The 15,751-nt window shown below is 35.2% G+C and overlaps 1 pseudogene; it reads left to right on the top strand.

Annotated features, from left to right (window-relative positions):
- The first annotated feature begins 5,473 nt into the window (after positions 1–5,473).
- LOC121426656 lies at positions 5,474–14,504 on the top strand (annotated as a pseudogene).
- Positions 14,505–15,751: the final 1,247 nt, after the last annotated feature.

The following is a 15,751-nucleotide window of genomic DNA, read 5'->3' as shown; positions in this document are numbered from 1 at the left end:
ACAAAAAATCAGATTATTGCAGCCAATCGAGAAAAATGTTGATGAAAATGTTTTTCGGCCCCCTTATTGGCGAAAGCTGGATCCGCCTATGACACATCTTGACGTTTGGACATGCTTCATCGATCAACATTTTACTTTTAAAATTCTTTTTAATTTTTTTTATCATGGTATCTCTTATGTGTAATTTGATAATCGATTGGACGTGGTTTTGCTTATAATTTATCATGAATATTATACTTTGCCTTAGTTTTTACTGGATTTTTCACTCTTTGGACTGTTTAGCCAATTTTCTTGACTGAATAACTGTCATACTACTACACTTGTACTACTACTACTACTCCGGGGGGTCACTTACATTGACGAGTGGATACCATGCGCGACCAAAAAAACACGTAAAAAGGATGTCCTTTTCACGGTAGGGCACGTTACGTACGTAACGTGATAAGGGTGTCAAAGCAAAAAACTACTACTACTACTACTACTCCGGGGGGGGGGGGGTTAACTTACATTGACGAGTGGATACCATGCGCGAACAAAAAAACACGTTAAAAAGGATGTCCTTTTCACGGTAGGGCACGTTACGTACGTAACGTGATAAGGGTGTCAAAGCAAAAAAATAATGAAAAAGGGGTATCTATTTCGCTAGGAAAATTACGTGTTTAGGGTCGAATTTGCGGGGATGATTAAAAAAATCAAAATGTTTTATAAAGGATGTCCTTTTTGCCCCAACAGTTCATGTTTAGAGTCTGATTTGCGCGAGGTGTAGAAGGTTGGGTCGTACTAAACCAAATAAGGTAAAGCCGACGACCGAAGGACCTGTAACAATAAAACATTCCTGTACTTGTTTAGGGATTCATTTCAGAGAATATTTGCCAAGAGTATCGTTTTGTTTCCAATACTTGTTAAGGGTAGGCTTTCACACGCCAATACTTGTTAAAGGGTGCATTTTCAGAATATGGAAATTACGTGTTTAGGGTGCTTTTCGAGACCCCACGGTCGCGCATGGTATCCACTCGTGAATGGAAGTGCCCCCCCCCCGGGCTACTACTACTACTACTACTACTACTACTACTACTACTACTACTACTACTACTACTACTACTACTACTACTACTACTACTACTACTACTACTACCACTACTACTACTACTGCTGCTACTACTACTACTACTACTACTACTACTACTACTACTACTACTATTTCTACTACTACTGCTACTACTACTGCTACTACTACTACTACCACCACTCCTTCTACTACTACTACTACTACTACTATTTCTACTACTCATACTACTACTACTACTACTACTACTACTACTACTACTACTACTACTACTACTACTACTACTACTACTACTACTACTTCTACTACTACCACTACTGCTACTACTACTACTACTACTACTACTACTACTACTACTACTACTACTCCTTCTTCTTCTACACTACTACTACTACTTCTATTTCTACTACTCATACTACTACTCCTACTATTACTACTACTACTACTACTATATTTACTACTCATACTACAACTCCTACTATTACTACTACTACTACTACTACTACCATCACTACTACTACTACTACTATTTCTACTACTCATACTACTACTCCTACTATTACTATTTCTACTACTACTACTGACATAAATGTTGATGAAATGCTCCCCGATGGTCTTATTCATGTTGAACAGAGTCTTAGTTAGGATAGTGGGGTCTTTGTTACTTTTTTCTGCAAAAAAAATAGTTCGTAGTTCCTTTCTGCGCATGATCAAAAGATTCTACGCATGATCAGAGGAAGGTCATTTGTACTAAAGTGACATAGTGGTTTAAAATCTAATGAGATAAGCACCAACTTTTATGTCTTGATTATTCATATATTCTTTTGAATAGTGGTATTCATTTACATCCACCAAAAAAAAAAACCAATGCGTCCACGAACGACTGGTATTTCACAGTTAGCCAAGTACATTGTGCAACATGCTTTGACATGCATTCAAAGAAGGAATGCAACAAATACCTCCATAAAGTGTTCATTGGTGTGCTATTCTAGTCACCTGGTCTATTCAATTTCTTCATCCTGCTATGTAAGGCAAGCTTACGTAATATCTTGCTTTGAAATCTGCCTATCATAATGAAAGAAATGAAAGGTCATTTGACCAAAATTGTCCATGAAGTAACTACGAACTGGTCTATTTTGAAATAAGTGGGTGTGGAGTAAGGACTACGCTATATTTTCACTGTTATCTCATACTGTCATAGATCTTCGATCAACGACCTTATCGTTTTCGGGAAGTAATCTCCCTATTGTTTGCTGATATCATATTCCTCAGTTTTTTGTTTCGTATGTATTTACAACTTTTTTTTTCTTTCATAGAAAAAAGGAATGAATATAAAATAGAAATAAAAAACAATAAAAAATTATGATACTGAAGAAAATTGTTACCCTACTTTTTATACAGTGTGTTGAAAAAAATAGTCAATCATGACTTATTGCCAAATAAAAACAAGGAATGGTTATTCAACATCAATGAGCTTGTGGGGTCTTTGTTAATATTTTTTAAAATAGTTTTTTATAATTTGATATTTTGAAATAACTGGGCCTGGAGCAAAGACTGCACTATATTTCCATGCTATTTGATATTGATAAGACTGCGGGGTCTTTTGTTGTTGTTTTGTTTGCTAATGATTTTTTATAACTGGGTCTGGAGGAAAGACTAAGTATATTTCCATGTTATTCGTTATTAATAATAATAATAATAATCCGCTTTTATATAGCGCTTAATCCATCGGAACGACGTTTCTAAGCGCTTTACAGATATATTATTACCCCGTCATCGGATTCAATCACTCATTCCCGCACACAATGTGTACACATTCTCCACTCCCTGGGGAGTATTCCAGTCAGTCGCCTGTGAGGCGCACACAATACTGGACAAGCTACAATGACTTTCACATCCTACCGGTACCCATTTAGCACCTGGGTCGAGAGTGGCAAAGTGTGGATTAACGCCTTGCCAAAGGACGCCAGACCGCGGTGGGACCCCGCTATTTATAGCGGGGTCTTTGTTACTTTTTTAAACAAGTTGCTATTTTGAAATAAGTGGGTCTGGAGCGAAGACTACACTATATTTTCATGTTAAATAAGTAGAATTAAATTAAATTAATCAAAAATAATAAGAAAATAATGATAATAAAAATAATAAATAAATAAAAAATGAATAGAAAAGAAAGAGAAGAGAAACATAAAAAACGAATGAGAAAGAAATAGATATTAAAATTTTACTTTATATAAATATATATATATATATATATATATTGTTGGGGTGAACTTGTCCTTTAAATATATATTAAAGGACAAGTTCACCCCAACAATATATATATATATGTATATATATATATATATATATATATATATTTAAAGGACAAGTTCACCCCAACAAAAAATTAATTTGAATAAAAAGAGAAAATACAACAAGCATAACACTGAAAATTTCATCAATATTGGATGTAAAATAAGAAAGTTATGACATTTTAAAGTTTTGCTTAATTTAACAAAACAGTTGCACATCTCGGTCGGTATGCAAATGAGGAGACTGATGACGTCATCCACTCACTATTTCTTTTGTATTTTATTACATGAAACATGAAATATTCTAATTTTATCCTCATTGTCAAGTGATACAACAATTAATTCCTCCCTGAACATGTGGATTTAGCATTGTGTAATACTATATTGTTTAGTGAAGTTGGTCTTTATTGTCAAATCTATAAAAAATGAAATATTATATAATTCAAACAATAAAAACAAAAGAAATAGTGAGTGATGGACATCATCTACTGAGTCACCTAGTTGTTAATATCACTGTTTTGTGAAAATAAGCGAAACTTTAAAATGTCATAACTTCCTTATTTTACATCCGATTTTGATGAAATTTTCAGCACTATGCTAATTTGATTTTTCTCTTTTTATTTAAGTCAGCATTTTTCTGGGATGGACTTGACCTTTAAAGAAACAACGTGATTATTACTGTATTATACAGTATTCATGATGGCGAAAATAGTCAAATTGACTGGTTACCAAATAAAAAGAAGACCCCCCCCCCGTTATTCAACATCTGTAAGATTGTGGGTGTTTGTTTATTATTATCTATCTTTTTTATGGTTTATTATTTTGAAATAACTGGGTCTTGAGGAAAGACTACGCTATATTTTCAAGTTCTTTAGTTATTTTTTAGTTTTATTTAAAAAGGAATGAATATAAAATAAAAAATATAATAATAATAATACTAAAGAAAATTGTTACCCTACTTTTCATACAGTGTGTGGCAAAAATAGTCAATCATGACATATTGCCGAATAAAAAGAAGGAATTGAATGGATTATTCACCATCAATGAGATTATGGGTCTTCGCTAATATTATTTGTTTCTCTTTATTGGTTTTTATGATGTACTATTTTGAAATAAATTGGTCTGGAGCAAAGACTACACCATATTTCCATGCTATTTCAATGTTGATAAGATTGCGAGGTCTTTTTTTTAATGATTTCTTATAACTGGGTCTGGCGGAAAGACTACGCTATGTTTCCATGTTATTCAACATTAACAAGATCGTGGGTCTTTTTTTTTTAATTATCATTATTTTTTGCTATTTAAAATATCTGGGTCTGGAGGAAAGACTACGTTATACTTCTATGTTATTCAATATTAAGAAGAATTAATTTTGGGAGCTTTGTTTGGAAGATTGTTTAAATGTTTTATATAAAACATATAACCGGGTCTGGAGAAAAAAAGATTGTGACTTTGCACTATATAAATGCGTTACTACAGGGTTCAAGTTTTGAACAAATTCGCCAAAAATCCCTTTAAATTTATTACATTTGTGGGCAAAGTGCATTTTTTTACATCTGTGGGTGAAATTATTACATTTATGGGTAATGTGTTATCACATTTTTGGGTGTTTTAATAATAATAATAATAATTTGCATTTAAAGAGCACCATATATCTAGAAATATTCTATTCCGAGGCGCGTTGTTATTATTATTATTATTGCCCTGAGCTGATTATTATTATTATTTAGCTCGAGCTGACTTTCAGCGCTCATGCATTCAATGAATTAATTCCGCCAGGTACCCATTCACCTCACCTGGGTCGAGTGCAGCACGGTGTGGATAAATTTCTTGCTGAAGGAAATTACGCCATGGCTGGGATTCGAACCCACGACCCTCTGTCAGAAGACTTATCCACTGGGCCACAACGCTCCACCTTACATTTGTGGGTAAAGTGTTATCACACTTGTGTGTGTCATTATATTTGTGGGCGTGGGTGTAACACCCCCCCCCTCCCTCCATAATGAGATCGTGTATTCAATATAACTTGAGAAGGTAAATAGCAGACATGATATCGATTAGCCTCACAATCGTGTCAAAGTCCACTGAGGGGAGCTGGTTAATATTTAACAAAAAGCCTTTCAATACAGGTTGAGGTGAGGTACCGTTTGGCGTCTAGTAAGACCGGTAAATACACGGAAAATTTAAATGTGCACATGACTGCTATGTATTTGAGATTCCTTTCCAATAGAAGTTAGTTAGCTGCATTCAACAAGGGAGGTTCGTATGAATGGTTTCATTTGAATATCAATCGTAGTGAGTACCTTAACATATCGCATGCTGAATGTGCTAAACATTGTTGTAGACTGGACTCTGGATAATATATCATGGCTACTGTATATGTGCATGAGTTAAACGATTTCGAATCCAAATAAGAACACCAATCCTCTCACACCTGAGATCGCAAGGCGTGGGGTTGTATTACTGGACCATTTACCAAAATATGCAATTTACTTAATGTGCCATAAAAAATTGCAACATAATTTAATAATTATAGATTTCGGTAACATAAATATGTAACCAAAACTGGTCAGAAAAAATCTTGCTGATTGGAACTCGATATAAGGACACAGGTCTACCCTGAAGAAGTTCAGAAGCAAGGGGAATTGTTCGGAAAGTAATATAATCCGATTACAGAAATTGCAGAATAGATATGCTCGCTTGGTTTTGAATACAGATTACTCAAATGTTCTTTGTTAACTACACTATACTGGCAATCCGTTGAACAGAGGATTAAATACCAACAATGTATACAAAGTTTGAATGATTCTGCACCATAATACTTGTAACCATTATCTGTTATCCGACCAATATTATTGTTTATAATACTAGACATTCCGGGCATTCCGCCCAAAATCGCCTCCAAATATATACCATACCTAAATCTGAATTTAAAACATCATTCTCATTCACTGCAATTTCTATTTTCAATAAATTACCATTGTCGGTACAAAACTCTAAGTCCCTAAATAACTTCAAAAATCTTTGCAGAACTTTCATCAACATGCTCTCACTTTACAATCTGGCCCGGTGGGGGGGGGGGGGGGTATACCACGTGCATCCGCACTTAATGATGTTTTATGTTCATATATTTTTTTATGTTTTCAGTTTTGATTTATGTTATGTTACAGGGGCGGGTCCAGACTTCGCCAATAGGGGGGGGGGCAGATTTTTGTTTTCAGCCATATTTTCCCCGATCGGCCGCTCGAAGTTATTTTTTTGATTTCTTTCTTTCAAGGGGTAGTCGTAATAGTCACTTCTAATGTATATATATATATATATATATATATATACCTTCTTTTATATATATATATATATATATACCTTCTTTTTTATTCTTTTATATATATATATATATATATATATATATATACAGTGCGTATCAAAAAAAAGTTTACACTTTGAAAAAGCCATGGGAATTAACAAATATACAACATGTGGGTAATTTTTTCGCATATAAAATCCTGTAAAATTATATAATTGTAATATCCTAAAGATTTGTTCACATTTTATCATTGGTACAGATCCATTTAAGCAAATGACGATGTAACTGTCGAAAAATATTTCCGCTTGAGTGAGCACCACTTACTTTTGAAAAGTTAGTGAAAAATGATTTGCGCAGAACTTGAAAATAGTTATGCGAATAAAAAGTAGACCTTAATCATGAAGAACAGTGGAATTTAGCTAGTAAATTGATTTGGTGATATCTTTACATTTTTTAAAACTTGTTTACTTGCCCAAAACACTTCGAAGAGAGCATTGCGCCCCACCCCACTCCCCCACACACCGAGGCCATCTTGACGATATTTGCTTTACACTGAGCTGTGATTTACAGGAAATGCCTAAGGCTTCATTTTAATTTCATTTATCATTGTCAAGCTTGGGAAAAGTGTGGAGGAAACAAGTATCAAATCAAAAATTAAATGTAAACCCACTTTAATGACACAAACTTAGTGAAAAATGCTGGAGATTTTCCATATAAACTTTTGTTCAGATTCAGTTGTGTCCTCAGATCCAGCTGGCACACAAAAGGGTAAAGGTTGTGCTAAGTAAGTGTTGAAATTTCAATTTGGGTGGCAAAATTGTTACAAAATGCTGGAATGTATACGGTTTATTTCAATTGACTAAAAGTGCATGGGAAATGTATAAGAAATATTTCGCAGGGTAAGTTTGATTTCGCCCTTGACACAGCGTGAAAACGAGCATTTTTGCGCAGATTTCTGCGAGCTTTACAAAAATGGACAGTGCTCACTAAAGTGTTACATTCTGTCAAAACTTTTACTTTCATTAAACCCAAGATTATATGTGAAAAAACATACCCACATGTTGTATATTTTTTAATTCCCAGGGCCTTTTCAAAGCGTAAACTTTTTTGATACGCACTGTATAATGCACCAAGAATACCACCACGTGTTATTTTTGTTATTCGTGGAGGGTTCCGTTGTGAAACATTTTTTTTTTCAACTAAACAGGACTATCCTCCACTATTTTTGTGGATTATTTCAAATAAAACATGAATAAATATATGAATAATAGTATAATACACCATTGATAATTATTTTATTTAAGTCATCACCATATTTCTTACTTTATCTCTCCAAGTTCACCGATCTTGAACAGAAATCTTTCGACTACCAAAATGGAGGTCCAATGGCAGTGGGTCGTGATTACATTGGCTGCAATATTCGTTTTCTGGATCGTTTTCTCGTTTCTTGAAAGTCTTCTCCGTTCTTCGTTGATACCAAACGTTACTGACAAGTAAGTGTTTATACTTTTTAATACATTACCGAGTGAATGAGAGAGAGAGAGAGGGAGGGGGGCGCATGCTAGATCGCTGGTATTCACAAGATATCAATTAATTTGTTTTCTCTGGCAACTACTGCCCCATCAACAAGTAGACTTTAATATCAGCCTTCAGCATAACTTTTTAGAAGCGCTTGCCCGGTCAGACAAGTAAATTTTTAAATAGTTTGAATATACTTGCCCCAAAATCTATTTGACTTGCCCGAAAAAAATCCTAGAATTTTTTTTATACCTCTTCAAAAGAAAGTTTTGCAGTTTTATAAACCATTGACCTTTTTCTCTCTTTCGACATGAACTGATCTATCTTGTTATTGCATTTCTTTTTCCAAAGTGATTTTTATCTTGCCTGCCATGACCAAAATTAGGGTCAAGATCATATCGACCCTAATTTTGGTCAGTCTACTGTGAGAATTTTGCGTTTTTCTGTGTGAATTTTCCTTGCCCAATTTTGGCAAGTAGTTTTGGTCTTTACTTCAAAACACTTGCTTGACTCTAACTTTTACTTGCCCCGGGCAATCGGACAAGAGCTTATGTAGCACCCTGTATCAGGAAATATAAAACAAGTGATCACTTACGATTTTATAATCGGATCCAGCTCCCGCCAATAGGGGGGGGGGGGCGAATTTTTTTCACCCATACTTTCCCCTATCGGCCGCTCAAAGTTGATTTTTGTTTGTTTCTTTGAAGGGGTTGTCTCAGTGGCGTAATGAGCCAGAAATTTGAGGGGGCTCGATACGGCATATCGCGTAAGATTGAGAAGTTGCGAGCGAGCGAAAAGCAAGCTAGCAAAAAAACGGAAAATATTTGATATTTCGGCATGAAAAGGATAATTTAAGCACTATCTAAAGCACTGTGTAAGGAAATTGTGAAGTGCATGTGGATAGCACTTAATAAATTTTTCCGAGTGCGAATCGCGAGCTGATATTTTTATTATTATTTTGACCTAGGACCTGGACATTCTAGGCCTAAGCACATTTTTGTCATATGAAAATGATGTCTATCTTCCTATTTCTCTTTCTAAGCGAAATAAGAAACTTGTCGATATTCCTTTCTGAAAAGGGACAATTTAGTTATTAGGAATTCATGATGATTATCATATTTATAATATGAGTGAGTGAAATTTGTTGACGTTTGAGGCCTGAAAACTGGACATTTTAAGCACTTAGAGTAATCATGAATAGAATTTATGAGTTAATATATTTTTAACTATCAATGCGAGTGCAATTCGAAAGACGAATATTTGATAAAGGGGATTTTAAGTAGTTTGTTATGTAATTAATATATAAAGAATCTTATAGAATAAACATAGACAATATGTATGCCTTCTATAAACAGAAACAGATTTACCTCGCAAATTGGCTATTCCACAATGCAAAGGGTTAGAGTTAGAATAGCTATCTATTTTTTGAAACTGGAAAATCCTTTGAAAAGTAACAAAAAGAAGGCATCACAGATAATCGATATATAATCATGATATTACTTTTTTTAAATTTAGATACGTGCTAGTGACTGGATGTGATAGTGGATTCGGTAGCATCGTGACACGTCAGCTTGATAAACGAGGAGTTCATGTATTCGCTGCATGTTTGACGTTAAAGGGTCAAAAAGAGGTAGAATCGAAAACATCGGATAGGGTTATTACATTCAGACTCGATGTCACTGACCATGACAGTGTCCTAGCCGCTTACGACTTCATCAAAAGTAAATTACCCAAAGATAAAGGTGATTATTATTTATCTATTTATTATATTAAAAAAATGGTAATTCAATTATTTATTTAAAAAAATAATATGTGAACTCCAGGCTTACTAGATCAACAGCTAATAATTGTGATTTTGACATATCAAATTCGAACAAGATCTATAATTAAGGAAGGGCATACTGACATCCCAACCTCCCATAACAAAACAAATCAAATAACAAGTAAATGCACAATGCAATGGAAACGGGTGTCCCCTATGAAGCTATAACATAATGCTTAATTGGTTTACGAGATATTACCTTTCCTGATTTTATTGACCTTGGTAGCCTATAATCCAGGCGGAAGCTGCAGTTATTGTCTTTGCTGTTAAGCGATACGTCTGATTTGGCAACGACTACGCATTGCGCAGCCAAGCAGCCACAATGCGTAGTCTTCGACAGATCAGACGTGTCGCTTACGTTCAGAATAACAGAAAAGACAATAACTGTAGCATCCGCCTAAATTATAGGCTATGATTTTGGAGGCCTAATCAAATCTAAGAAACATATGACAGATTGCTATGGTAAGGGGACAAAGATCACTTTCCCTGAGCGCAAAGTCCCGGAGGGGGGGGGGGCTAAACACCTGAAAACAAGGAAGACTCTTTTGATAAGTATCTTTGAAAGGATCTAAATTACTTGTGTAGTTTTAAAAGCTATTTATTTTTACGAAATGTTTGAACTTTTTAGGTCTCTGGGGTCTTGTAAACAACGCTGGTATTGCTAATTTACCCGGCTCATTGATTGGTGCACTAAAGACGACTATAAACGCGTCATCGACGTCAATCTTCTCGGCGTTATCGACGTCACATTGATTTTCTTGCCTCTTCTCAAGAAAGCTCGAGGTCGTGTAGTAAACATTGCTAGCGCCCTCTCTCGGGTGGCTTTAGGGGCAGGAGGATACGCGGAGTCCAAGTATGGTGTACAAGCTTTCTCGGATACACTCAGGTAACTCTACCAATGTAGAGTGAGTAACGAAACGAAAGTAACGAAAGTCGAGCATGCATGTTTGTCGGTTGAAGTATCACAGAAAAGAGAATTTTTGATGGGTGAAAATGAGTATTTAAAGAATGTGCAAAATTTATATATAATTTACAATATTCATGGACCTATCAATGGAGGATTATCTATTGTTACTGTGGGTGATGTGACAATGCTCAGCACCCCCAGTAACAATAGAATAATCCTCCGCGGATAGGTCCCTGAATATTTCCCGGACAAACATACATGTACCTTAATTTTTAAACCAATTTTGGATGATTGTTTATACTCAAGCTTTTTCACAGTATACTGAAACTATCTGCTTCGTACAAGTATCCTGATGATATTCCAGGTAGACATGATTCAGAACAAGTCGTTTAATAATCAAGCAACTTCAGATTGATAATCATTGGTCTTCTAAAGTCAAGATGAGCTTCATAAAAGAAATATGAGATTGAGATGGTTTTTTGCCAATTTTTTGTGGACGAAAATTATACAGAAGAAAAAAAAATACTAGCGATGTTACAATTGTGAAAACATAATCATTTTCACATAAAACTTAGTTTATATATATCTCTGTACATGTACAATACGTAAAAGTATATCCATTATCAAATCAAACCAAGTAAACATTTATTTTCTTCCGATTGACATTACACATGTTACATCCAATTTCATGAAAACTAAACTAAATAAATCAATAATATAGTAGTATAACAATGTATGTAAATCCAATATTTACAAGGAAGAATGCACAAAAACCAAGAAAGCAGCAAGTCGAGATACGCCTGAAACTAAACGTCAAATATATGATTTTACACTTTGATTATCTGCAGTCCAATCTAGGTTATCACATCAAACTATATCATTTTAATATGATCTGAAACTTCTTTATTCGTTTTCCAACTGTTAGGAGAGAGAGTCAGAAGTTTAACTATGGGATCAAAGTTAGTATTCTCGAGCCTGGATTTTTCCGAACACAGCTGACCAATCCTGACAAGACTCAATCAGAGATTAAAAAGAGTTGGGATCGATTATCAAAGGAAAAACAAACGGAATATGAATCTGACACACCTGAGAAGCGTAAGTATTACCGATAGGGACACAGTCACACTGAACCAATGACGTATTAGTTTAGAGTTGAGTTTGTTAATGTGACTTAGTAGTGTTATCATGATAGTCCGAGGGTCCGTTACACAAAGAATAGCGATTGATCGTACACAATATTGTATATTCACAGTATTTTCACGGTATTGTATATAGTATTGTATGTACAGTATTGTATATAGCCAATGCAATCAATCGTAAATATTCTACGACGGTTACTTAGCTTTGTGTTACGGGCCCCAGATTGGACATTGAGAAAGGTCATGATGATGGTGGTGGTGGTGGTAATGGTGATGATAATGATGATGATGATGATGATGATGATGATGATGGTGATGGTGGTGGTAGTGGTGATGATGATGATAATGAAGATGATGATGATGGTCATGATGATGGTGGTGGTGGTGGTGGTGATGATGATGATAATGAAGATGATGATGATGGTCATGATGATGATGGTGGTGGTGGTGGTGGTGATGATGATAATGGTCATGATGATGGTGGTGGTGGTGATGATGATGGTGGTGGTGGTGGTGGCGATGATGATGATAATGAAGATGATGATGATGGTCATGATGATGGTGGTGGTGGTGATGATGATGATGAAATAGTAACTGGATTAGATGCCGACATAAATTATGACTGAATGATAATTCTGACAATAATTATTTACAACAATTGCGATCGTTTATAGATATTATCATTGCTGTGGTGCTGGTGGTGATTCTTTACCCTAAATAATGATTCATCTTTATCCTCCTTTCAGTATCGAATGCCTACATTAACTTCATGAACTTCGTCTCTTCACCGAACTTGACCATTGTAACTAACGCCATGATGCATGGTTTACTTGCCCGCTGGCCAAGAACAAGGTACTCATGTGGACTTGATATGAAAGTTATTTTTAACCCTCTCTCCTACGCTCCGACCTGGTTCACTGATTTTATCATACTAAGGCTTGGTGGAAATGATGAGCCACCTCAAGAGAAAGAGAAGACTTCTTAAAATTGAAATAAAGTACGATACCGATATGATCTTCAGACATGAAAGGTGCGAGGTTTTCATCCTATAGGAGCGTTTTGTCAACATAGTCGTCTGATACAGGGGCCATTGAACGGTTTTAAAAGTGGTGGGGCTGACCATGTAAGAAACACAATCAGGGGGGTGTTTCACAAAGATTTAATTATGCCGACGAGTACATGATATGCAACGTGCGATCGTTTTGATGATAGCAGTTCAGTGCGTGTCCTCTTGATACAATCTGACCAATGCAGTCAAGCCTTCCGTACCATACACAACTCGTTATTTAAGTGCAAGTCATACTTAAATCTTTGTGAAACACCCCCCCATATGGCCACTTTTACGTTTTTGTACGAGGTTTTTGAAAAAGTGGGGGAGGGGCAGAAGCCCATCGAGCCCCCCCCCCCACCCGTTTCCGCTGCCCCTTGACAAGTTAACAACTTTGCTTGATTATGATTGGCGAAGATGGGCAAGTTACTTTGGTAATTGTCTAATGTGATGTCATATGAAATCTGACAAATCTTTTCATGGAATATTCCCCCAAACTAGGATTTGGCACATTTATCTAATGGACGCATAACATACGTTTTTTCATTAACATGCTCAAACGGTTTACAAAAAAGAAGGAAATCCTGCTCTCCGAGTGCTCACAAAAAATATAAAGGGGATATTATTGAGGAAAGTAATATATTTTTTAAGCTTATTTTTGAATACTTTTAATGAAGAATAAAAACGGATATTGACAGGGAGACTATTTCAGATACTGCATGGGTCCAGTGAAGCTAATACATTGGTGATATTTCTTGGAGTTCAATTTATTCATTATTAGGAACGTGTACACAAACAAAGCAATTTAAAAGTATTTTTTTCTTGAATTGCTACAATAAATATGTACATAAATATATTGATTTATGTAACAATGTTCCAAGAATAACAAATCGCTCAGAACATGCAGAAGATTCCAGGGTGCATTAACAATAAGGATAATAATAACAGGAAATACTGTAGATTGAATTAGTTATGAACATGATAACATGGTAAACATGATGAAATACCCTTTTCTAAGCATGGTCCCATACTTTTCATTTTTATTGCTCTCCTTTCCCACCGAGGACACCGTACGTGGTATTGATTTTAATCGCACAACCAAATCGCTGCTTTCTTCATATAATATATTTTGTTTCCTCTTGTACTATCCCCATGTCCTGATTATTACATAAAAATATCAGGGTGAATGATGCGTTCACCAAACCAACTCAAAGTTTGGGTGCTCACTTCAAATGTGGTGTTCAATACTTATCGTAAAACCTAACCTAATTTATGCATTACCATTGTCATATTTGTCGTATAAATCGTATGATAGTTGTACGATAATTTTTTTATGATTAAAAATAAATATTGGATAGTGTTATGTGATTGCATTCGAAGGATTTGAAATAAATACGTGCAGAACGATACAACCACACCGCCGTCCTTTACTCGTCTGTTAAAAATCTTTGTTATTTAAGGGTTACATTTTGTATAATATAACTTATTCTAGAATGAATATCATGAATATGTTGCAACTGTGACAACACTCTTGGGAAATTAATACCATATTTGGTTTTTCTTTCAATTTAAGCGGGAAGAACCCGTTTAATTTAGTAACGGGTAAACATTTCCTATTGCGTAAAAGCAGTATTGTTTTATGATGTATTATTTAATAATGAAATAAATGTATAGAATTTCAATTCTGTTATAGAATCAGGAGCCTCACCGGGTGGCCGTTTCGAAACTTGATTTATCATTGTTTTTGTCTTGATATTGAATTGCATTATATAGATTTCTTTCTCAAAAATAGTTCATTTTCGTGGAAGAACTGAAACCGACCGTCCCCTTATTGTTCAACATATTATCCTGAAATCTTAGACGTTCGAAGTTCATATCGGGAGAAAAGATATTGTGAAAGAAAAAAAAAGAAACTCTGCGGAGATTTATGATCTTTTCTCTCCAAACAGAAGAGTTATACTCTCACTTGTCGTGTTGATATGTCGACGTAGGGATGATTGGAAAACAAATACAAAACAAATAATGCAATAATTTGTTTTGACAAGAGACAGAGCCTTACAACAACAATTACTGTCTCTCTATTTTCCTCTTGCCTGTTATTGGTTATACCCTTCTTTCTTCCACCACTTGACAAGTTTCTGATTCCTTTGTTTTTATTCACTTCTTGAAAATAGAGGCGGTGACCTCTTATGCCCCACCCCCTTTATTAGTATGCAGAGAGTCCCCTTGTTCATTATTATTCATTTAGATAAAGTCACGTGAGCATAAGGGGATGTTGATCCACAGTATTTATATTGCGCCATATTTCTGTTAAAAACAAAGGAAGCAACATTTCCTTTCATCATCACACTACTGTCAGGATTTCAACACGGATGGGGGGGGGGGGGTAGCTGTCCAGGATTTAACACAAAACGGGCATTTTTTTTTCCACATTAATATTGTAGCTAGTAGAAGAGTCAAACTGACGTCCTGGACATGGCCTTTTTTGATATGAACATTTGTAATGCGCCGGTATCCATCATAAAAAGATGCTCATGGTGCAATAAATAAAAGGAAGATAGAAAACAGGGTTCTGCGTGTGTTATTCACTGTATAGGCAGAACCCCTGGAAATCTGGATGGTATGCTGAATAAGAGAAATGTAAGCGAAATCATAT

The sequence above is a fragment of the Lytechinus variegatus genome, chromosome 13, assembly GCF_018143015.1.
Source record: "Lytechinus variegatus isolate NC3 chromosome 13, Lvar_3.0, whole genome shotgun sequence".
Classification (NCBI taxonomy): Eukaryota; Metazoa; Echinodermata; class Echinoidea; order Temnopleuroida; family Toxopneustidae; genus Lytechinus; species Lytechinus variegatus.
This window is presented reverse-complemented; position numbering and strand designations above follow the sequence as displayed.